Below are 24001 nucleotides of genomic sequence, written 5' to 3' on the forward strand. Positions count from 1 at the left end.
TTATAATGAGTAAAGTACTATGATCCTAACATTAAACTAAGTTCTAATAATATGCTTAAATTGTTTAAGTGATTTTAAAATCATACTACAAAAATGATAATCAATTTATTGTTAAAAAGGCCTTTAAAATTATATAAAGATATTTAAACAAATTCTAAGTCATTAGATTATCAATTTTAATATCTTTTCCTAGCCTTGTGTATGTCTTGCTGGTCACAAATAAAGAGACTACAACCGTGACAAGCCTTCACATAAATAACCACCCTTTTATATGGTGAAAAGCTTTCTTAAAATAAAAATCCCCTATATGTAGTCCAATTTTCAGTTTATGTGACTTAACAATGTTTTTATGTTTTTCCAAAGATAATAAAATCTCAGCTGATTCCAACAGCCTAAGTAGTCTTTACTGATGGGTCCTCCTCAAAGACAGGTCACTGTTAAACATGCTAATAAAAGCTAAAACAGACATTCAGGGAAATCCCCTACCTCCCCATCAGGAAAACGGGAATTGGGGCCAGCCCCAAGCCCCCCACCCGAGACAGCTCTTGGGGCAGTGAGGTTTGTCCCTTCCTCCAACAATTCATCTAAGATCTCTTTAGAGCAACCCCAGGGAGTGCAGGAGTGGACCTCTGTGCCACCGCTGATACAGTTTTAACTCCAGACATGGGTATTCAGCCCTTGCCCACCAGTGTTTAAGGCCCGCTCCCACCTCACACATTTAGATTATTATTAGGAAGGAGCAGCACGACCATTAAAGGCCTATTCATCACCCCAGGTGTTGTTGATAATGATTATACAGGAGAAATTAAGCTCATGATCTCCTCCCCATATGGGGTCACTACAATTACAAAGGGTCAATGGGTGGCTCTGCTACTCCTCTTACCCATGACATCCACAGACAACCCCAGCTGCAAGACAACCCAGAAAGATAAAGGCCTTTGCTCCTCTGATACATATTGGGTACAAACTGTCTCTAACAATAAACCCATGTTAAAACTTTGGCTAGATAGAAAAGAATTTGAAGGACTCATAGACATGGGTGCTGACGTAACCATAATCAAAAATTATTCCTGGCCTGATAAAAAAAAATTTTTATTTGGCAGATGTGACTCAACAAAATTATTTAGTGTAAAACTGTCATCTAAAAGAAATTTAACAGTAAAAATTTATTTTGAACATTTCAGCTATGAGGTTTATCTTAGCCTTTTAAGTTACCTATCCAAATCAAAGTGAAAGATCAATTAAGTTGTGTACCCACCCTTGTTCATAGCTGCCCTAAGGGTGTGATAAGCTCTGATAATCTAAGATCATAACAAACTAAGTTTAACATTTTACTTAAAATTGTTTAAGTGATCTTAACATTAAAAAAAAATAGTAAACATTTTATCATGTCAACACATTAGGTATTGACTTTCTATAACATGCTGGTATATTTTAATAAAGAGCCTTCTAAAATCATATGAAGGAACTCAAGCCAATTCTAACCATTAGATCATCAATTGTAGTAAACTTCTAACTTGGTACAAGTTTTCTTCCTAAGTAAATGACCGACTGCTCATATGGTAAGATTTAAAACTAAACATTTTTCTTTTTTATTTATGGGTGTGTGATGACTCCTAAAGTCACTCATATTCTAAAATTTTTCTCATTTTTTTACAGAGAGCACTTTACTGGCTCCTGCATTGTTTAATTAAGATCCTGCTATTCAGACTTTTACAATTAATCCCCATTGATAAAAGCCAATGATCTCTGACAGATTGATGTAACTCACCTACCCATGTTTAATAAACAAAAACATTTTTCCTCAATTGGTACTTTTTCTAAATTTATGTGGGCTACAGCTCAAACAAGAAAAAGCTCAAAAACCTTATGAGTCATATGCTCTCCTGTTTTGCTTCAATAGACATCCAATCCATATATTTTTGTTTCCTTTAGAACATTACTTTCATTACAATATTCCCTATACTATAACCCTTAAGCTCAATTAATAAAAAAGAAGGGGAATGCACCCCCCAATATTCAGTTGGCTAAAGTGTCCATGAAGTAACTATACTAAACCTTCTTAATATTTACAAAAATTCGAATTGTCCATTTATTATATCTCATTGGCAAAGCCACCCACTCTTCCAGTCATAGAGACATATTTTTTTCTTTTTTCCTTTTTTTCAACACTGGATGTCCATGTTTGTTTTCTTTTTATTATGGTGGATGACATTATTGCTCTTGCAAAATCCACAGAGACCCTTTTGGCAAGTCCTTACCACAAAAGGCACCATGGCAGCATATACTCCAGCTAACCTCACCAGCCTATCCAAGTCTTCACTTTCTGCTGACCTACCACTGCTGACTTCAATTTCTCTTTATACAAAAGCCATTGGCTCTGATTTCATCCTTACATATTTATTGACCTCTCACTTTTCTCCCAATATTCCTCATGTTCAAGGAACCTCACCTTGACTTCTAATGTGTATGTACCTCCTCTGTGTTTTGGTGCAAGACCACCCTATATTTTCATGTCAATTCTTCTCTACCTGGTCCTTGTCTCCTAGTTTCGTTGTTCCACAGTTGACCCTCTATGAATAAGAAAAATTCCATCAGTTGGTGCTGACGACCACCAGAGGACCAGACAAGCTGTGTTTCTTCCCCTGGACATGACATCCACTGACTGCTTCCCTTAGATTTGCTGGTGGTGCGCTAGGACACTCTATATATTCCTCCCATGAATGTTCTGACAAATTACAACAGTTTATAGACTCCACCACAAACAGTCTTGAGTCACTACAGAGACAGATTACATCCCTAACAAAAGTTACCTTACAAAACAGACGAGCCCTTCACCTGTTTACTGCGGAGGGGGGACCTGCTTGGCCCTACAAGAAGAATGTTGCTTTTACATTAATGAATCAGGGATCATAGAAGAAAATGTTAAAAACCTACAAACACTCAGTTGAGAACTACGAAATAGATATGATCCCGCCTCTTCATACCAATGGATAAATTCCCCTTCCTTACCTGGCTACCCTCAGTTGTGGGAACCTTGCATGTTTTACTTATTCTGCTCACAGTAGGTCCTATAATTCTTAACAAGCTCATGGCCTTTTTGCGGCAACAGATCAATGCCATAAAGATGCAACCTATACAAGTTCACTATCATAGGCTGGACATGGCAGAAAATAGAGTTGCTGCGGAGGATTTGCCCCCCTCCCTCAGAACATCCACCATGTAGAGGGCTGGCTAGCCAATGATGGATAAAGGGGAAACTAGCACTTTCCAGTCACCCTAAGACAGGGCACCTTGTACTACTGGGCAAAAAATGACCAGGTGTTCCAATTATGGGTAAGACAGAAGGCTGATCCCCAACCTAAGACAGGCACAGTCCACCCGGCCACAAAATAAATTCTGCCAAACATGAAAACATGCATATATATAGAAGGGGGACATGTGGGGAGCCACATGTGCCCTCAAGGTTGCTATTGGCATGACCACAGAGTCTTTGTACACAGACTGGAATTGCTTAAAAGTTAAGTTCCTGCTTCTTTACACCTTTGAGTCTTTGTTCACAGATAAGATAAGTTCCTGTCTCCCAATTCCACTTCCCCATGAATCACCCAGGACCTTCCAGATAATGGCTGATTACCATGACAACACACCACATCAATCAACAGTCCCCAGCTGCTAACTTCCCCCTTGCTCTGGCCTTAAAAACAGCATCTTTGGTGCTAATAAACAGGCTTGATCAGAATCTTGACTTGTCTCATTTCTCTCGCATGTCTTGTCCCCTTCCCTCTCCCTTCTTTCCTTGTCCTCACTCCCTCTCCTATGTTAACCCAAGTTGAAGGTCCTGCAGGATGGGACAGCCGAGAGGCTCAAACCCTGGTACCATGAAGCATGAAACTGAAATTCACTAGTGTCAGTTCGGGCCCCACAAGACTGCTCAAGGAGCCTGCCAGGATCAAACCAGGGTCCTGCCAGCCTCAAGACTGGGACCCGTGAGTGTTGAACCCATCTCCCCAAGGGCTCAATATGGGTCCCCGCGAGGCTCAAACTCGAGTCCTGCAAGTGTCAGTACAGGTCCCACAATACTACTCCAGGTCCCATGAGGGTCGAAAACATGTCAACCAGGGCTCTATTTGGGTACCGCAATACTAGTCCCCAAGTCCCTCAGGCTCCTAATATGTTCTCACGGGGCTCAATATGGGTGCCGAGAGGCTCAAAACCTGGTCCCGTGAAGCATGAAACTGAAACACAGGAGTCTCAATTCTGGCCACACAGGACTGCTTACGGGTCTTGCCAGGATCGAACCATTGTCCCCCAAGCCTAAAGACCGGGTTCCGTGAGGGTAGAACCCATCTCCCACAGGGCTCAATATGGGTCGCCACGAGGCTCAAACTCAGGTCCCGTGAGAGTCAATCCAGGTCCTGCAATACGACACCCTGGGTCCCGCAAAGCTCCTAACATGGCCTCGAGGGCCTCAATATGGTTCCGAGAGGCTCAAAACCTCATCCCATGAAGTGACAACCTGGGTCCCATGAGGCTCCTAAAAGGTCCTATGGGGATCATTTGGGTGCCGAGAGGCTCAAACCCTAGTCCTGTGAAGTGTGAGACTGGGACATGTGATGCGATCCTAGATCACATGTGCAGTGAGGTTCGATCCCAGGACCCACAAGTCTCAATTCGGGTCCCACAAGATTGCATCCTGGGTCCAGCCAGGATCGAACCAGGGTCCCACCAGGCTCGAGATTTGGTCACACGAGGCTCTAACTCTTATCCCCCAGGCCTCACTTTGGGTCCCGCTATACTACTCCCTAGTTCCCGTGAGTCTCCTAAAATGGTCCCACAGGGCTCAATTTGGGTACCAAGAGGCTAGAGTCCTAGTCCCATGAAGCACAAACCTGGGCCCCCAAAGGCTTGATCCCGGGTCCCGAGAGTCTCAATTCAGGTCCCACTAGGCTGCTCCCTGGGTACTGCGAGAATCAAACCAGGGTCCCACTGGACTCGAAACCAGGTCCCATGAAGTTTGAAACCCTGTCACCCAGGGTTCTTTTTGGGCCAGGCGATACTACTCCTGTGAGGCTCCTAACATGGTCCCGCTGGGCTCGATATGGGTTCCAAGAGGCTCAAACCCATGTCTCGTGAAGCAACAACCTGGGTCCAGTGAGGCTCCTAAAAGGTCCTGCAGAGTCCAATTTGGCTGCCGAGAGGCTCGAACCCTAGTCCTGTACTGCGCAAGACTGGGACCAGTGAGGCTCAATCCCAGGTCCAGTGAGGTACGAACCCTGGTTCAACGAGTCTCAATTTGGTTCCCACAAGACTTCTCCCTGGATCCTGCCAGGATACAGCAAGTGTACCATGAGGCTCGAGATTGTGTCCCATGAAGCTCTGACTCTTTACCCCCAGGGCTCACTTTGGGTCCCGCGATACTACTCCCTGGGTCTTGTGAGTCTAGTGTCCTCGTCGCATGAAGCGCAAAACTGGGTCCCCCAAAGCTCCATCATGGGTCCCAAGAGTCTCAATTCAGGTCCCACGAGGCTGCTCCCTGGGTTCTGCCAGAATTAAACCAGAGTCCCACCAGACTGGAAACCAGGTCCCATGAGGGTCGAAACCTCGTCACCCAGGGCTCTATTAGGGTCCAGTGATACTACTCCCCAAGTCCTGCGAGGCTCCTAACCTGGTCCCATGGGGCTCAATATGGGTGCCAAGAGGCTCAAACCCTGGTCCGGTGAAGCATGAAACTGAAACCCACGAATCTCAATTCGGGCCCCAAAACACTGCTCACGGGTGCCGCCAGGATCGAACCAGGGTCACGCCAGCCTCAAGACCGAGTCCTGCGAAGGTCGAACACAACTCCTTCAGGGCTCAATATGGGTCCCCGTGAGGCCTGATCATGGGTTCTGTGAGTGTCAGTTCATGTGATGAACCGCTACAGCGGAAGAGCAGAAGGAAGGATCACGGAACTCCAAAGACGACCACCCTGTGGGTCAGGAGTCGGCGCAAGGGAGAACAGAATACAACACACTATGTTAGAAGGTGAATCTGAGCTCAATTTTTATTCATCCAATGAGAGTTTATATATCTTTCAGTCTTACATTAACAATATCTGGAACAGAAAGTAAAGCTTATTTCTTGATTAGATGGCCTTGCGGTTTTACACAGACATGTCATCCTTTATGGGGCAATGCATTTCTGAATAATAGGCTTAGCAGATAATATTTTATGTAGAGTTTTAACATATTTTATTAGAGGAGGTGAGTAAGTATTATTAAGAATTTTTCCTACAACTTTATGTATTTGATGACCAATAACTTCGTCCACTTCATTGCTTTGTGTACATTTACTGTTCATCTGTATCTAATCTGGGAACAAGGGCTGTTAGTCCCCGATTACACGGCCTCATTACCATGTACATAATGAAAACAATAATCAGAGTTTCCAATTTAGATCTTCTCAGGATGCCAAGACCCACTCCCAGAATTCTTCTTCCTTGAAGAGAGTTTTCTGGGGTGCTGACCTTGTCAGACCCATTGTACTGGAGTTGAGTGGGCGTGGCAAGTTCAGGTCCGGCAATACTACTCCTCATGTCCTGCATGGCTCCTAACATGGCCCCGCAGGCCTCAATATGGTTGTTGAGAGGCTCAAACTCTCATCCCATAAATTGACAACCTGGGTCCCGTGAGGCTCTTAAAAGGTCCTGCAGAGCTCAATTTGGGTGCTGAGAGGCTTGAACCCTAGTCCTGTGACGTGCAAGACTGGGACCTGTGAGTCTCGATCCCAGGTCAAGTGAGGTTCTAACCTTGGTCCCACGAGTCTCAATTTGGATCCCACAAGACTGCTCCCTGGGTCCTGCCAGGATCCAACAAGGATCCCATCAGGCTCAAGACAGCATCCCACTAGGCTCTAACTCTTATCCCACAGGGCTCACTTTGGGTGCCACAATACTAATACCTGGGTCCCCTGAGTCTCCTAAAATGGTCCTGCGGGGCTCAATTTGGATGCCAAGAGGATAGAGCCCTAATCTCATGAAGCACAAACCTGGGCCCAGCAAATCTCGATCGCCGGTCCCGAGAGTCTCAATTCAGGTCCCACGAGGCTGCTCCCTGGGTTCTTCCAGAATCAAACCAGGGTCCCACCAGACTAGAAACCATGTCCCATGAGGGTTGAAACCTTGTCACCAGGGCTTTATTTGGGTCCTGCAATACTACTCCTCAAGTCCTGCGAGGATCCTAACATGATCCCGCGGGGCTCAATATGGGTGGCTCAAACCCTGGTCCCGTGAAGCATGAAACTGAAACCCACATGTCTCAATTTGGGCCCCACAAGACTGCTCAGAGTCCTGCCAGGCTCAAGACTGGGTCCTGCGAGGGTCGAACCCATCTCCCCCAGGGCCCAATATGCATCCACGTGAGGCTCGAACTAGGGTCCCGTGAGTCTCAGTTCAGGTCCTGCAATACTACTCCCTGGATCCTGTGAGGCTCCTAACATAACCCCGCACATCTCAATATGATTGCAGAGAGGCTCGAACCCTCATCCTGTGAAGCAACAACCTGGGTCCCACTAGGCTCCTAAAAGGTCCCAAAGGGCTCAATTTGGGTGCTGAGAATCTTGAACCCTAGTCCTGTGAAGCACGAGTTTGGGACCCATGAGGCTCGATCCCAGGTAGTGAGGTTGGAACCCAAGTCCTTCGAGTCTCAATTCAGGTCCCACAAGACTGCTCCCTGGTTCCTGCCTGACTGCTCCCTGGTTCCTCCTCGAATCAGGGTCCCACCAGGCTCAAGACTGGGTCTCACGAGACTCTAACTCTTATCACACAAGGCTCAATTGGGTCCCACAATACTACTCCTGAGTCCCACGAGACTCCTGAAATGGTCCCTCAGGGCTCAATATGTGTGACAAGAGGCTCAAACCCTGGTCCCGTGAAGCATGAAACTGAAACCCACGAGTCTCCATTCGGGCCCCACAAGACTGCTCATGGAACCAGGGTCATGCCAGCCTTAAGACCGGGTCCCACGAGGGTCAAACCAAACTTCGCCAGGGCTCAATATGGGTCCCAGTGAGGCTTGATCATGGGTTTCGCGAGTGTCAGTTTAGGTCCCGCAATACTATTCCCCAGGTCCCGCAAGGCTCCTAACATAGTCCTGTGGGGCCCAATTTGGGTGCCGAGAGGCTTGAACCCTAGTCCTGTGAAGTGCGAGTTTGGAACTTTCGAGGCTTGATCCCAGGTCCAGTGAGGTTCGAACCCAAGTCCTGCGAGTCTCAGTTTGGGTCCCACAGGACTGCTCCCTAGTTCCTGCCAAGATTGAACCAGGGTCCCACCAGGCTCGAGACTGGGTCCCATGAGGCTCTAACTCTTATCTGACAGGGCTCAATTGGGTCCCGCGAAACTTCTCCCTGAATCCTGCAAGTCTCCTAAAATGGTCCCGCAGGGCTCAATTTGGGTGCTGAGTGTCTAGAGCCCTAGTCCCATGAAGCACAAACCTGGGTCCCCCAAGGCTCGATCCTGGGTCCTGAGATCTGAATTCATGTCCCATGAGGCTGCTCCCCAGATTCTTCCAGAATCAAACCAGGGTCCCACCAGACTTGAAACAAAGATCTGTGAGGGTCAAAACCTTGTCACCCAGGGCTCTATTTGGGTACCGCGATACTACTCCCCATGTCCTGCGAGGCTCCTTACATGATCCCTCAGGGATAAATATGTGTTCCGAGAGGCTCAAACCCTGGTCCCATGAAGCATGAAACTGAAATCCATGAGTCTCAATTCGTGCCCCACAAGACTGCTCTCGGGTGCTGCCAGGATTGAACCAGGCTTCTGCCAGCCTCAAGACCGGGTCCCGTGAGGGTCGAACTCTACTCCCCCAGGGCTCAATATGGGTCCCCCCGAGGCTCGATCATGGGTCCCTCGAGTGTCAGTTCAGGTCCTGCAATACTATGTTGGGGGCTCCAGCAGGCCGGGCTAGCTTCACAGCGGTAAACAGAAACTCGCGGACACACCGCTGGGCCAGGAAGCTGTATTTCTTTATTCACAAACAACGGTTCATAAAATAACCCAAACTAATCACCACACAGATTTGTCCTGCATCCTTCTCCTCCAGCGGCTGCGCCAAGAACTCTGGAAGTCTGTCAGGGTTCTGGGGGCAGGGAGAAGAGGGCCCGTGAAACTAGCAGGGGCCATACCACAATCTCCCAGAGGCGGGGGGGGGGGTGAGACCAAAACCGATGTGACGCATACAACAGCCCCGGGTGCCGCAAGGCTCCTAACATGGCCCTGCGGGCCTCAATATGGTTGACAAAAGGCTCGATCCTCATCCCATGAAGTGACAAACTGGGTCCAGCGAGGCTCCTAAAAGGTCCTGCGGAGCTCAATTTGGGGGCTGAGAGGCTCGAACCCTAGTCCTGTGAGCCATGAGACTAGGACCACAAGGCGCAATCCCAGGTCCAGTGAGATTCAAACCCTGCTCTGAGTCTCAATTTGGGTCCCACAATTGCTCCCTGAGACCTGCCAGGATACAACAAGAGTGCCATCAGGCTTGAGACTGCGTCCCACTAGGCTCTAACTCTTATCCCCCAAGGTTCACTTTGGGTCCCGCTATACTACTCCCTGGTTCCCATGAGTCTCCTAAAATGGTCCCACAGGGCTAAATTTGGGCGCCAAGAGTCTATATCCTTAGTCCCATGAAGTGCAAACCTGAGCCCTCAAAGGCTCGATCCCGGGTCCCGAGAGTCTCAATTCAGGTCCCATGAGGTTGCTCCCCGGGTTGTGCCAGAATCAAACCAGGGTCCCACCAGACTGGGAAACAGGTCCCCTGAGGGTCGAAACTTTGTCACCCAGGGCTCAATTTGGGTCCCACGATACTAGTCCCCAAGTCCCCTAGGCTGCTAACAGGGTACCTCAGGGCTCAATATGGGTGCTGAGAGGCTCAAACACTGTTCCCATGAAGCATGAAACTGAAACCACTAGTCTAAATTCAAGCCCCACAAGATTGCTTATGGGTTCCTCCAGGATTGAAACAGGGCCCCGCCAGCCTCAATAATGGGTCCCACGAGGGTCGAACCCATCTCCCCCCAGGGCTCAATATGGGTCCCCACGAGGCTCGAACCCAGGTCCAGTGAGTGTCAGTTCAGGTCCCGCAATACTACTCCCCATGTCCCGCAATGCTACTAACATGGCTCCGAGGGCCTCAATATCGCTGCCGAGAGGCTCAAACCCTCATCACGTGAGTGACAACCTGGGTCCAGCAAGGCTCCTAAAAGGTCCCATGGGGCTCAATTTGGTTGCCAAGAGGCTTGAACCCTAGTCCTGTGAAGTGCGAGACTGGGACCCACGAGGCTCAATCCCAGGTCCAGTGAGGTTTGAACCCTGGTCCCACAACTCCATTTGGGTCCCACAAGACTGCTCCCTCGGTCCTGCCAGTATAGAACAATGCTACCATCAGGCTAAAGATTACATCCCAATAGGCTCAGCTCGGCCCAACCCAGACTCACTTCCAACTGTGGAGGCTCAGACCAGCTGCACTCAAACCGACTGCACATGTGTCTCCCCAGGAAGCACCGAGGTGTGGCTCGGCCCCTTCCCAGCCCAGACCCACTTCCGTGGGTGGAGGCACTGACCGGCTGGCTTCAAGACACCCGCCTGTCCTGCGTGGGCTGATCCGCAGCACAGCCTGGCCCAGCCCAGACCAACTTCTGCGTTGGGAGGCTCTGACTGGCCCAACCATTGCCCTCAAGCTGCACGTATGCCTGCCAGGCAGCACCGTGGCTCAGCCAGGCCTGGCCCAGACCCACTTCCCCGGGTGGAGGCTCCAACCAGCCCGACCGGCTGCCCTCATGCCGCCTGCCTGCAGCCTGCTCTGCAGTGCTGTTGCACTGCTCGGCCACACACGGACCACACCCATTTTCACAGGAGGAGGCACAGATGGGACCGACCAGCTGACCTCAAGATGGCAGCCCACGTACCTGCTTGGGCAGCACTGCCGCTCGGCCTGGCCCCACCCAGACCCACTTCTGAGGGCAGAGGTTCCAACCATCCCAACCGGATGCCCTCAAGCCGCGCCCTGGCTCATGCACAGTCATTGTGACCGCCCAGCTCAGCCTGGCCAGGTCCAGACCCACTTACACAGGTGGAGGAACCAACCGACCCGAGTGGCTGCCCTCAAGCCGCCCGCCTGAGTGCCTGCTTGGGCAGCGCGATGGCTCAGCCTGGCGCCACCCAGACCCACTTCCATGGGCAGAGGCTCTGACCGCCCCGACCGGCTGCCCTCAAGCCGCCTACCCAGCACCAGCCCATTCATTGCCACGGCATGTCTTGGCCCGGCCAGGCCCAGACCCACTTCCGCAGGTGGAGGCTCCGACCGGTCCGACAGGCTACCCTCAGGTAGTGCACACACGTGCATGAATGGGAAGTGTCGTGGTGTGGCTGGCCCAGTTCGGCCAAAACCCACTAACGTGGGCAAAGGCTCCAACCCGAAAGACCGGCTGCCCTCAAGCTGCCCAAACAGGGGCCAGCAAGGGCAACGCTGTGGGGTTGCTCGGCCCGGCCTGGCCCAGACCCACTTACGCGGATGGAAGTACTGACAGGCTGACTTCAAGATTCCAGCCCGCACGCCTGCGTGGGCTGCACCGCAGTGCAGCCCAACCCAGCCCAGACCCACTTCTGTGGGCGGAGGCACTGACCAGCCAGACCAACTGCCCTCAAACCACCCACCCGGGCGCCTTCCCGGGCATTGCCATGACCCCTCTCGGCCTGTTCTGGCCCAGACCCACTTCCACAGGGGGAAGCAACAAACGGCCCTACTGGCTGCACAAGGAGGCCCACCAGCGTGCCTGCTCAGGCACGCCATGGCCCAGCCCAGCCTGGTCCAGACCCACTAACATGAGCAGAGGCACCAACCAGCCCAACAGGCTGTCCTCAAGCCACCTGCCTGCACACCAGCTCAGGAAGTGCCACAGCTCTGCCCAGCCCCTCCCAAACCCACTTCCATGGGTGGAGGCAATTACCGGCCCGACTGATTGCGCAAAGATGCCTGCCCACATGCCTTCTCGGGCACACCACGGCCCCGTCCATCCCAGTCCAGACCCACTTCCGCAGATGGAGGCAATGACCGGCCCATACGGCTGCCATCAATACGCCCACTCATGTGCCTGCTCTGGTATCACTGCGTTGGGACTCGGCCTGGCCCAGCCCAGACGCACTTACGCAGGCATAGGGTCCGACCAGCCCTACCAGCTGCACTCAAGCTTCCTGCCCGAGCGCCTGCCAGGCAGTGCCACAGGGCGGCTCGGCCTGGCCTGGCCCAGACCTACTTATGCTGGCAGAATCACTGACCAGCTGGCTTCAAGACACCTGCCTGCCCTCCTGTGTGGACTGCACCTCAACGCAGCCCGACCCAGCCCAGACCCACTTCTGCAGATGGAGGTACCGACTGGTCTGATGGGCTGCCCTCAGGCCACCCACCCGGGCATCTCCATGGCCCATCTCGACCTGTCCAGGACAAGACCCACTTCCACGGGCAGAGGCACCAAGCGTCCAACTGGCTGCCCTTAAGCCGACTGCCTGTACGCCTGCTCAGGCAGTGCTGCGGCTCGGCCTGTCCTGGCCCAGACCCACTTCCACGTGCAGAGGCTCCGACAGGCCCTACCGGTTGCCCTCAAGCTGCCTGCCCGTGCACCTAGTCGGGCAGTGCTGTGGCTTGGCCCGGCCCAGCCCAGACCCACTTCAGTGGATGGAGGCACCGACTGGCCCGACCAGCAGCCAACAAGCTGCCTGCCAATGGACCTGCCTGGGAGCAATGCGGCACAGCACAGCCCCGCCCAGCCAAGACCCACTTCAGTGGGTGGAGGCTCCTCTGGCCTTACCAGATGCCCTCAAGCCGCATGCCCGAGTGCCTTCCCGGCAGTGCCGTAGCGAGGTTCGGCCCGGACCAGCTCTGACCCACTTCTGCAGACAGAGGCTCCAACCAGCCTAACTGGATGCCCTCAAGCCACCCGCCTGCATGCCTGCCAGGAATCATCGCAGCACAGCTCGGCCTGGCCCACACCCAGTTCCCAGGGTGGAGGCTCCAACCGGCCCGACCAATGCGCTCATGCCACCCGCCTGTGGGCCTGCCCTGCAGCGCCATTGCGTGGATTGTCCCTGCCCAGACCCACTTCCATGGGCAGAGGCTCAGATCGGCCCGAGCGGCTGACCTGAAGCCACCAGCTGACGTGACAGTTCAGGCAGTGCCACATCGTGGCCCGTCCTGGTCCATACCCACTTCTGCTAGCAGATCCTCCATCCGGCCTGACCAGCTGCCCTCTAGCCACCCCCCAGGCACCTGCCCAGGCAGTGTCATGGCGCAGCTCATGTCCCGGCCCAGACCCACTTCCATGGTAAAGGCTCCTACTGGCCCTTCCAGCTGCCCTCAATATGCCCAAACTCGCGCCTGCTCAGGCATCACTGAGGCGTGACTTGGCCCAGCCCAGATGCACTTCCTCAGGTGTAGGCTTTGACCAGGCAACCAGCTGCCCTCAAGTTGCCTGCGCTTGCGCCTGCCCGACAGTGCCTGCCCTGCAACACCACAAGGTGGCTCTGCCTGGCCTGGCCCAGACCCACTTATGTGGGCAGAGGCACTGAACAGCTGGCTTCAAGACACCCACCTGCCTGCCTGAGTGGGCTGCGCCATAGCACAGCCTGACACAGCCCAGACCCACTGACTGGCCTGACCGGCTGCCCTCAAGCCACCCTCCTGAGCGCCTGCCCTGGCATCATTACGGCTCGTCTCAGCCTGTCCCAGACCAGACTCAGTTCTACAGGCGGAGGCCCCAACTAGCCCGACCATCTGCCCTCAAGCTGCCCACCCGTGCACCTGCTTGGGCAGCGCCGAGGCTCGGCTTGTCCCCGCTCAGACACACTTCCACAGGCAGAGGCTCCAACTGGTCCAACATGCTGCCCACAATCCACCTGCCTGCGTGCATACCCGGCAGCACCGAGGCACGGCTCAGCCCAGCCAGTTGCAGACCCACTTCTGCATGAGGAGGCTCCGACATGCCCTATGGGCTGTCTTCAAGCTGCGTGTCCGCGCACCTACTTGGGCAGCACTGCGGCTTGGCCCAGACCCACTTCCATGGGCAGTCTCTGACCGGCCCGATTGGCTGCCCTCAAGCCATCCGCCCAGGTGCCTGCCCAGTCAGTGACAAGGCGTGGCTCAGCCCGGCCAGGCCCAAGCCCACTTCCATGGGCAGAGGCTCCGACCAGCCAGAAACAATGCCCTCAAGCCACCTGCCTGCACACATACCCGGCAACACCATGGCACGACTTGACCCGGCCCGGTGCAGACCCACTTTGCTTGTGGAGGCTCCGACAGGCCCTACCAGCTGCCCTCAAGCCGCCCACCTGCGCACCTCCTTAGGCAGTGCTGCGGCTTGGCCCAGCCCAGACCCACTTTCCTGGGTGGAGGCACCTACTGGCCTGACTGGTGGCTGTCACTTGCTGCAGCGGCGGGGTGCAATGGAGAGAGAAAATCCAAGCACAGAAGGAACAGAAATCTTTATTGTTCGGACAGACGAGTTGTTCAGGCCATGTGGAGGTAGCAAAAATGGCTGCCTCATGCAACCTTCCCTGCATCTAATCACCCAAGTGAAAGGCAGGCAAGAGAGTGAGGTGCGGAATATGGGAATAGCTCTCGCGAGAATGGGAAGGGGGAGGAATAACCATAGCACTCCAGGGTAGGATAATAACTCTCGTGAGAATGGGAAGGGGGAGGAGTAACCATAGCACTCCAACTATCGCAGGGAATCAACAGTGCCCTGAGGGCACAACACGGCAGATGTGACTGCATCTGCACAATTTCCCAGCATCTCTCCCTTTCCTTATGTCTAATGGCCTCAGTAAAATTAGAAAATTAGAGTGGAGCAGGCTTAAATGTTTTTAAGGAATGACATACTCAGGTGGGAATATGTAGGATGTTTGTGTGGGGGAAGGAAGACTTACATGGCCGCCAACCTTGTGAGATTATGTGTCCCCCCTGTACTCAACCCCTCTGTAGAGAGAGAAACTTACCTGGAGGGACTCATCTCATAGGTTAAGCTCTGCCAGGCTCCACGATCCCCTCACAATTTTTCTACATCTTTCCCTATCTTTCTATCTAGTCATCGCATTAAGATGGGTCAATGTCTGTAAAAGACTCCATCTGTGACCGAGGAATAGGGGTGATGGGGTGAGCAGAAACCTTTTGGGCAAAAACCTGAATGATATAACAAAACAAGAAGGGACAAGTAGGGGAGCAGTAAAAGCCAGTGTGATGACAAGGGAAGGTCAGCCGCTGGAATTCTGCTTTTCTGTAGAGAGTGAGCTGGAACCACCAAAACGTGACAGGCAAAGCAGAAGCAGGAAAGGCAGACAGGCAGTAAAAAAAGGTCTGTCCTTGGAGTCTGTGAATCAGGTTCTTCAGATCACGTCAGGTGACATCTAGGGTTTTGGGGGGTGTTCCACTGTAGTCGTGCAGTCTAGTGGGTGACATCAGGGTGTGAATGGGTCCAGATGGTTTTTCCTGGGATTCCTGTGAAAAAAACACAAATAATCTGCTTCTCGTGGTTAGCAGGGCATCTGATTTAAATTTTTTTATATAAAAAGAGGTTTGGTGCCTTAGCCAACTGAGTATTGGGGCATGTATCTTTCCTATTTATTATTATTATTATTATTTTACTTAATTGACCCTAGGAATATGGTGGGCCTTCTCAACAGGCGTTTCTCTTAGGGGGTAGTAAGAGATGTCCGTGGCATGGGTGATGTTATAAAGGGAAATATCTTTAAATTGTTGGCTTACAAAGGCAGGCCTATAGAGGCAAGACGAGATACATCAATTAAGTGTAGAAGAATATGTGAATGTTGTTAATTCACATAAGTTGTATATAGAGGAATTTTTATAGTTTAATACCTTACCATATGAACAAATGATTCTTCATATGAAGTCTTGATAGCTGTAATCACTTACTTGTGAAAAATAAAACTTATAACAAGTTAGAGGTTTACTATAATTGATACCTTGATGATTATAATTGGTTTAAATATCTTTATGATTTTGTTTAAAGGTCATCTAATATGACCTCTTGTAGCAGTCTCTACAGCAGGATCTTCAGACCAATTTTAGTAAAAGTATATATTTTGATTTTTTAACTATTTTTACTTTGGACTATAAACAGACTCAGGTTACTTAAGAGAGTTAACGCATGTTAGTGACAATGGTTTTAACATTTATAGTGCCAGATTGATGCCAGATCTGTTGTGGATTAATTTCCACAAGATAGTTTACAGGTCACTTTTGGGGGGCCTCCAAAAGCGACATGTATAGAGAATTTGCATTTTAGTTTTGGGGATATATTGTCATGTTAAATATTTAGACTACCTTAGTTAGTTACTTTTAGCAAATTAATTTTACCTTGCCTGGTAGTAATGTAGCTTCAAGGTTACACTTCTAACAATTAAGTTAATGTTTACCAAACTTGAAACATACCCATAAACATTTAGTTATAACACACAGGAGGAGAAAAACTTTTGTTATGAAAACATATTATTTTAAAAACAAATTTAGATGCATCTTTACTCACACAGTTTAAGACTAAGCACACACACATATACATATACACATATATATATGCCAAGACATATAAAAAATCAAAAGACAGAAAAAAAATTTTTTTGGAATGTTTCTGGATATCTCCAGAAACTTTGGATGTGTCCAGAATTTTTATATAACTTCAATTACATTTTAGAGTACTCTGAACAGATGGGTCATACAAAAATTTTTGGTCATTCAACACACTCACAAAACACAACTGGCCAGTCATAACATAAGACATCCAGAGAAGGGGTAGGAGAGAGGGCTCTCTGTGAGCCAGATTTTCCAGATTCTGCCATGTCATATTATGGAACCTGGGGTGTATCCTACATCTAGTCCTCTTGTAGTATTTCTTGGACCTCAGGGATAGCAGTGCCATCATGTGGGTATTGTCAGACATAGAGGGCAGGAACCCAGACAGGTTTAGAGTAATTCTGTGGGAAAATGCATGCAAACCCCCTCCCCATGGCTAATAGGTGTCAGGCCCTTTCCAAATTTTATCGAGTGGGTCTTTCCATTTGACCTTAATAGCTGGGAGGGTAGAGGGTGTTTGCCAGTGAAGAATAATAGGAGGTAGGTCCGAGTTATAAATATTAAAGAGATTTAATGTAGTTAAGGCTTTTGCTAGCTGGATATTGAGGGGTACATTCCTCCTTTATCTTTATTTAATTGAGCCTTAAGGGTTTGATGGGCCCCGTTGACAATGCCTTGTCCCTGTGGATTATAGGGAATGCCTGTGGTATGAGTAATGTTCCAGAGGGAACAAAAATATTTAAATTTTTGCTGGTAAACATATTCCAATTGTCAGTTTTCAGTTGAAGATGTAAGCCCATTACCACAAAACAGGAGAACATATGGCTTTTTAGAGCTTTCTACCATCTGAGCTGTCACCCACATAAATTTATAAAAGGTATCGAGACAAACACACATATTTTTGTTTTCCAAAGTTTGGTGTGTGGGTGACATCGATTTGCCAAAGTGCATTGGCTTTTAAGCCTCGGGGTTAACCCCAAGAGTTTGAATAGCAGGTGTTTTTATGAGACTTGCACAGGAAGAACATGTAGCAAGGATATGTTTCAACTGTGGTAAAGGAACATCAGGAAATCGAGCTCGAAGGCCTTTAAGATTAATATGGATTAGGAAATGAAAGTCAGCAGGATCAGAGACAGAGACTAGGAGAGTTCCTGTGGAGACAAGGCGGTCAGGTGAAGCATTCCCTTTGGACAGGGAACCAGAAAGAGGGATGTGGGAACGAAGGTGTTGAATATACAGTGGTTGGGTTCGAGAACAGAGCGTAGAGGCAATTTGAATCAAGAGAGGGGAAAGTGGGTTGTCATTAATTCTGACATACGGACGAGCAAGCCATGGAAGTACGTTAACAGTATAAACACTGTCAGAAAAAAGGTTGACAGATTCTTGTACAACTTTTAATGCAAGGAAGACAGCATAAAGTTCTTTGTACTGAGGGGAATTATCAGGAAGCTCAGTAAAGAGAGGTTTAGGGAATTGTTTGTCTGGGTAATATATAAGGGCAGAAGCTCCCTTTATTCCACCATCAGTGAAGACTGTAGGAGCAGAGGGGATGTGATCTCGAGAGAAAAGTTTAGGTACTAGTAAAGGCAAAAGAGATAAAGAAGCTATCAGTTTATTAGAAGGAAAATGGTTATCTATTTGTCCTGGAAACCCCATGAAGCTTATGGCAAAACGGGAATGATGGCGTATGAACCACTCTATATCTGTGAGAGAAAAAGGAAGAATAATTAAATCCGGTTCTTTCCCTAAGACCTGCACAGACCTATTTCTTCCTTGGCTAACCATGAATGCTAATGCATCTATCTCATTGAGGAGTCTTGGAGCTCTGCCTAGTGGCGTGTGAAGCCACTCAAGAACCCCGTGGTTCTGCAACAGTGCCCCCACTACTGTGGGGGTGGAGGTAAAGATTAGAAGGTTTACCGGAGAGGAGGGGGAGAATCGAACAAGGTGCATGTTCTGGAGGGCCTGGTTAACCCTTTCCAGTGCCAAGGAGGCCTCGGGAGTTAACATACGTTTTGAGGAGGGCTGTTTGCTTCCTTTTAACAAGTCAAGCACTGACTGGAGGCAGCTAGTAGGCAGATAAAGATACTTCCTAAACCAATTTAAATTTCCAATAAAACTTTGTAAAGAAGCAAAAGTAAGGTTAGAAGGAAAAGTAACACTAGGTTTTAAGGGATGAATTTGCGTTAGAGAAATCTATGAACCTAAGAAAGATATTGGAGGAATTAGCTGTATCTTCTCAGGAGCTACATTAAGGCCACTTTTCTTTAAGGCAGGAGAAAATCACGTAGGGCACAGAGATATGTATCTAATTCTCCCCATATTAAGACGTCATCCATGTATTGAAAAACCTTAAGGCCCTTATGAATATATGGAAAAAGGGCAGATTTAACAGACTCTTGACAAATTGTAGGACTATTGACCATGCTCTGGGGCAGCACGACCCATTCAAATCTATCAACAGGGCTGGCGTTATTAATAGAATGAACAGAGAATGCAAAACATTTACAATTTTGTGGATGCAAGGGAATAGAGAAAAACAACCTTGTATATCAATAGCTATGATTGGAATTCCCGTGGGAATTGCAGAAGCAAGAGGCAAACCCCTTTGGATGGAGCCCCAGACCTGCATGGTTTTATTTACTGCACAGAGATCTTGGAGGAGGCACTATTTTCCCAAGCGCTTTTTAATCACAAAGACAGGAATATTCCATGGACTTCAAGAATGACGAATGTGTCCCAAGGACAACTGCTCTTGGATGAGCTCTTTTAAAATGTCTAGCTTATCCCTAGGCAAAGGCCACTGTTCCACCCAGACAGGCTCATTAGAAAGCCAGTCTAAGCAGGGAGTTTGGCTACGAACAATGGCAGTTAGTATTGGGGGTGCTAATTAGATCTTGTCTCACAGGAGCGGGTGTTACGCTCTGCAGAGTCATCTGTGGATATCCTAACATCAAGAAATTCCAGAAGATCCCTGCCCAGTAGGTTGGTGCTAATATCGGCTACCAAAGGGCGGAAGTGTCCAGTAGTCCTTTCAGGGTCTTCCCACATGAGCGAATCTCTTGTGAGAAAGGCTTGGGTCAACCCTCCAACTCCGTGTAAACGGGGTCCTGGGAGGAGTTCCCAATTTTGGGGAACCTCTGCTTGCCTTAAAATAATCTTTTCTGCCCCCGTGTCAATCAAACATTTAAAAGGAATATTTCCAATCCTTACTGTAATAGTAGGGTGACCTCATTCTAAAACAGGAGTGGTCCACACAATCTCAGGCCCCAAATTTGTACCATTCAGGGGCGTGCCATCTTTATGAAACTTGAACCAACAATCTCTCTTCCAATGAAAACCTTTCTGACATTCTGTTAGTGGCCTCTGGCTCCCTGACTGAAGGCAGGGTTGCCCTGACTGTAGGCGTGGTCGCAGCTTATCTGGAAAATGGTTACGCCAATGCCCTTGGCGACCACATTGAAAGCAGGCCCCATTTTGATTATGTGAGGTAATTGCATAAGCCTGTGTCATAATGGGTGCCCCGTAAGAGCCTGGTCTAAGTTCCTGTGTCACTAAAATCCAATTATCTGGGTGTTGGTGTTTAAGACTGAGGCATGCCTGATGGAACTGTGGAATCATTTCAACCCAGACAATAGAACGCAGGAGGAGAGTACGGACTTCAGGATAATAAATCTTTCACTCTAAGGTTGACAGAACCCTGGCAATAAAGTTAGCTAAAGATTCATCTGTTTCTTTGTGAAGGGAGTTTTTGGGGACTGAGGCCTCTCCTGTGGATGGAGTTAACCTCTCCCATGCTTGTGTTGTGCAGATGTGTACCTGTTCAAAATAACCGGTTGGAAACTTGGCTTCTGCCTGCTGAATTCCAGTTTCAAACTCTCCTGCTCCAAACAATGCATTAAAATTCCATTCTAGCTGTTTGTGACTATTTTTCTGGGATTGTTCTGAGCATTCATCATGAAAGCATGCCTCCTATTTCAGGTAGAGGGGGTCTGGGATCGCAGCAAGAGATAAGTCCCTCCAATCTCTGGGGTTACTAAGGTGCTGGAAAAAGCCTCATAATATGGACTTGGTCCATGGGGCATGAATTCCATCCTCCTTCACTGCCTGAGGTCTTTAAGTTCTTTGGAGGAGTATGGATGCCACATGTGAGGGTTTTGTTTACTGGGGGCCACATTTACTGGGAAGGTGTGGACTTGGTTTGATGATGAGGTATCAGTGGGGGAAGGAGTCAGCGAAGTGGAAGCTGCTGGGTAGCGGCTGCTGGAGAAACTAAACAGGTGTCTGCCGGAAGAGAACTCTTTGGGCAAACTGCAGAGGAATTAGGGTGGTTAAGTGTCAAGAACATCTCTTTTAACTTTTTATCTCAGTCTCAGGGTCTCTTAATGATGAGGTATCAGTTGGGGGAGGAGTCATGGAAGTGGAAGTTGCTGGGGTATTGGCTTCCAGAGAAACTGAACAGGTGTTTTCCGGGAGAGAACTCTTGGGGCAAACTGCAGAAGGCTTACGGTGTTTAAGCGCCAAGAACATATCCTTTAACTCTTGTATCTCAGCCTCAAGGTCTCTTAACCTTTTGGCTGGACTCCTTATACATATCCTGAGTGTTTCAAACATAGCCAAGAGAACCCATAGTGCAGCTCCAATTAAAGCGTCTCCGAGATAGAGAGCCTGTCCCATGAGAAAAGAATAGAATGTCTGGGATGCCTCCTCGTAAAGCGGGAATAATCCTGTGGTGGCTACAGTCAGGCAGCTGTTACTTACCTGTGTCTGGGCAGCTTTTCTAGATGTCAGGATGGGCCACCCAGTGGGGTGTGAGTGTGGGACACATTGGGCGCCAGGTGTCGCTTGCTGTGGTGGGAGCCAGAAAAAGGAGGTTTGGAGCAGAAAGGGAAGTCGATCCTTTATTTGCACTGGTACCTCAGAGTTGGGTGAGAGAGAAGCAGCTTGGGCCATGTGGAAGTAGCAAAAATGCCTCGCGCAGCAACCTTCCCTGTGTCTAATCACCCAAGTGAAAGGCAGCAAGAGAGTGAGGTGTGGAAGAAGGGATTTTATGGGACTAGCTCTCACAAGAATGGGAAGGGGGAGGAGTAACCATAGCACTCCAGGGTAGGATAATAACTCTTGTGAGAATGGGAAGGGGGAGGAGTAACTATAGCACTCCAAGGTAGGATAATAACTCAGTGAGAATGGGAAGGGGGAGGAGTAACCATAGCACTCCAACTATCCCGGGGAATCAACAGTGCCCTGAGGGCACAACATGGCAGATGTGACTGCATCTGCACAATTTTCCAGCAGGCGGCCAACAAGCCACCTGCCCACATGCCTTCCTGGCAGAGCCGCTGCGCAGAACAGCCCGGTCAGGACCAGACACACTTCTGTGGGTGGAGGCTCCACTGGCCTGGTCAGATAGCCCTCAAGCCGCATGCCCCGGGGCATTCCTGGCAGTGCCAAGGCGAGGTGAGGCCCAGACCAACACTGACTCAATTCTGCGGATAGAGGCTCCAACCAGCCTGACTGGCTGCCCTCAAGCCACAGCCCTGCATGCCAGCTGGGCAGTGCCGTTGCGTGGAATGTCCCAGCCAAGACCCACTTCCATGGGCTGTTGTTTTCTCCAGGCTGGCTTCTCAGGTGAGTAACAGATGACCAGAAATGCACGGCTGAGCTGAGAACACAGTTTAATGTTTATTCACAAGCGGGCAATGTGTCCATCTTTCTCCTCCAGTGGCAGCATAGAATTCAGGAAGTACATAGGATAGGGGGCGGGGAGAAGGGAGAATCGTGAAAGGCAAAGACTAAACCATGATCGCCCAGAGGCGGGGGAGTGAGACCAAACCAATGTGAAGCATACCAACAATTCTCCCTTTTCTTTTTGACTAATTAACCATAGTATCAGGAGTGTGGGGTGAACAGAAACCTATATCATACAGGCATTTTCAAAGAGAAACTGGCACAAACATGGAGGAACAAGTAAGTGAGAAACAAGAACCAGTGTGCTGCCAAGGGAAGGCCTGAGGGGGTATTTTTTTTGCCTCTGTGGGCAAGGCTTATCAGCTAAAGAACATTTATTGCCTTTGTGGGCTTTTCTTGCCTCTGGGGGGCGTTACATGCCTCGACGGGCATTTTTTACCTCTGTGGGCATAACCTAGCATGGAGGTAAGGTGTGGCCTACAGTCCCAAGGCAGCTGGCTGCGGTCAGTCTCCGAGAAACCCAGCAGCATAAAGGGAAGCTGCTAGTTTTGTGCAAAGTGTCTAAGAGGTGTACCAGTAAGTCCGATAGAAGTGCCAGTCCAAAGCAGATGTCCACGGAAGAATGCCAGGGGGTGGAACGTTGTATGAGGAAGGTCAGCTGCTGGAATTCCGCTTTTCTGTAGAGAACTTGACAGCTGCAATTCACTTGCTTATGAAACAAAACTTGTAGGAGGTTAGAAGTTTACCACAATTGATAACTCTATTACAATTGGAAGTCTTTTTTAGTATGATTTTAAGGTTGTTTAAAGTTTAAACAATAAAATGTGGACAGGTAAACAGAAGAACCATGGAAAAAAGCCTCAGTCATGAGAATCATTAGCATAACCATTGTGCAATCTACCATTTGTAATTGAAAAGGTATTTGAGAGTTTTACATATCAACATCTTACTTAATCTTTTGTTACACCCATTCAAGATGGAGACACACCCTAGGTGTGCGCAGGTTTTTTAGACCAACTTAGTTAAAATATTGATTTTTAACTAATTTTTACCTCAGAGTTTAAATGTACGTTAATTTTACCTTTATGAGAACTATGTTGAAGATCGTTTTCATTTACCTCTGTCTGGTAAGAATATAACCTTAAAGTTACATTTTTAACCTTAAAGTTAATGTTTACCAAACCTTGAACACACACGTAAACATGGTCTTTAATACACAAGGAGAAAAACCTTTGTTACGAAGACATGTCATTTTAAAGACGAATTTAGATTTGTACTGTCTTAGCCGTTCAGGGAGTGTGTTGTCTAGTGGTGACCTCTTGCGCAACTTCAGCTCCAGGAATTGTAGGTTGCGATCTCTGCAGGAATATCTGCGTATTCTAGCTCCTCTGACTTCAGGGCCAAACTGGGGATCTAGGCCAGGGGGCCCAGTCCTGGCAGGGAGCCCGCGGTCTACAGGTAGTCTAGGATCTGCCCAGACTTCATAGCAGGAGGGCGGGCAGGCAGGCTGTGCAGAAGGTGTGGGCGGAGGTGCCCCGGGGTGGTGGCCAGGATGGGCTGCAGCTCTGCCTGCCATGCCTACTGCCCTGCTCCTGGTGGCAGTGTGGAGCAGTGTGGAGGGAGCCCACACCCAATGCCCGACACCACGCAGTGGCAAGCTGGCTCCTGCGGGCTGGCGTTGGGCAGAAACCACA

This window comes from Erinaceus europaeus, chromosome X (assembly GCF_950295315.1).
Source record: "Erinaceus europaeus chromosome X, mEriEur2.1, whole genome shotgun sequence".
Taxonomy (NCBI): domain Eukaryota; kingdom Metazoa; phylum Chordata; class Mammalia; order Eulipotyphla; family Erinaceidae; genus Erinaceus; species Erinaceus europaeus.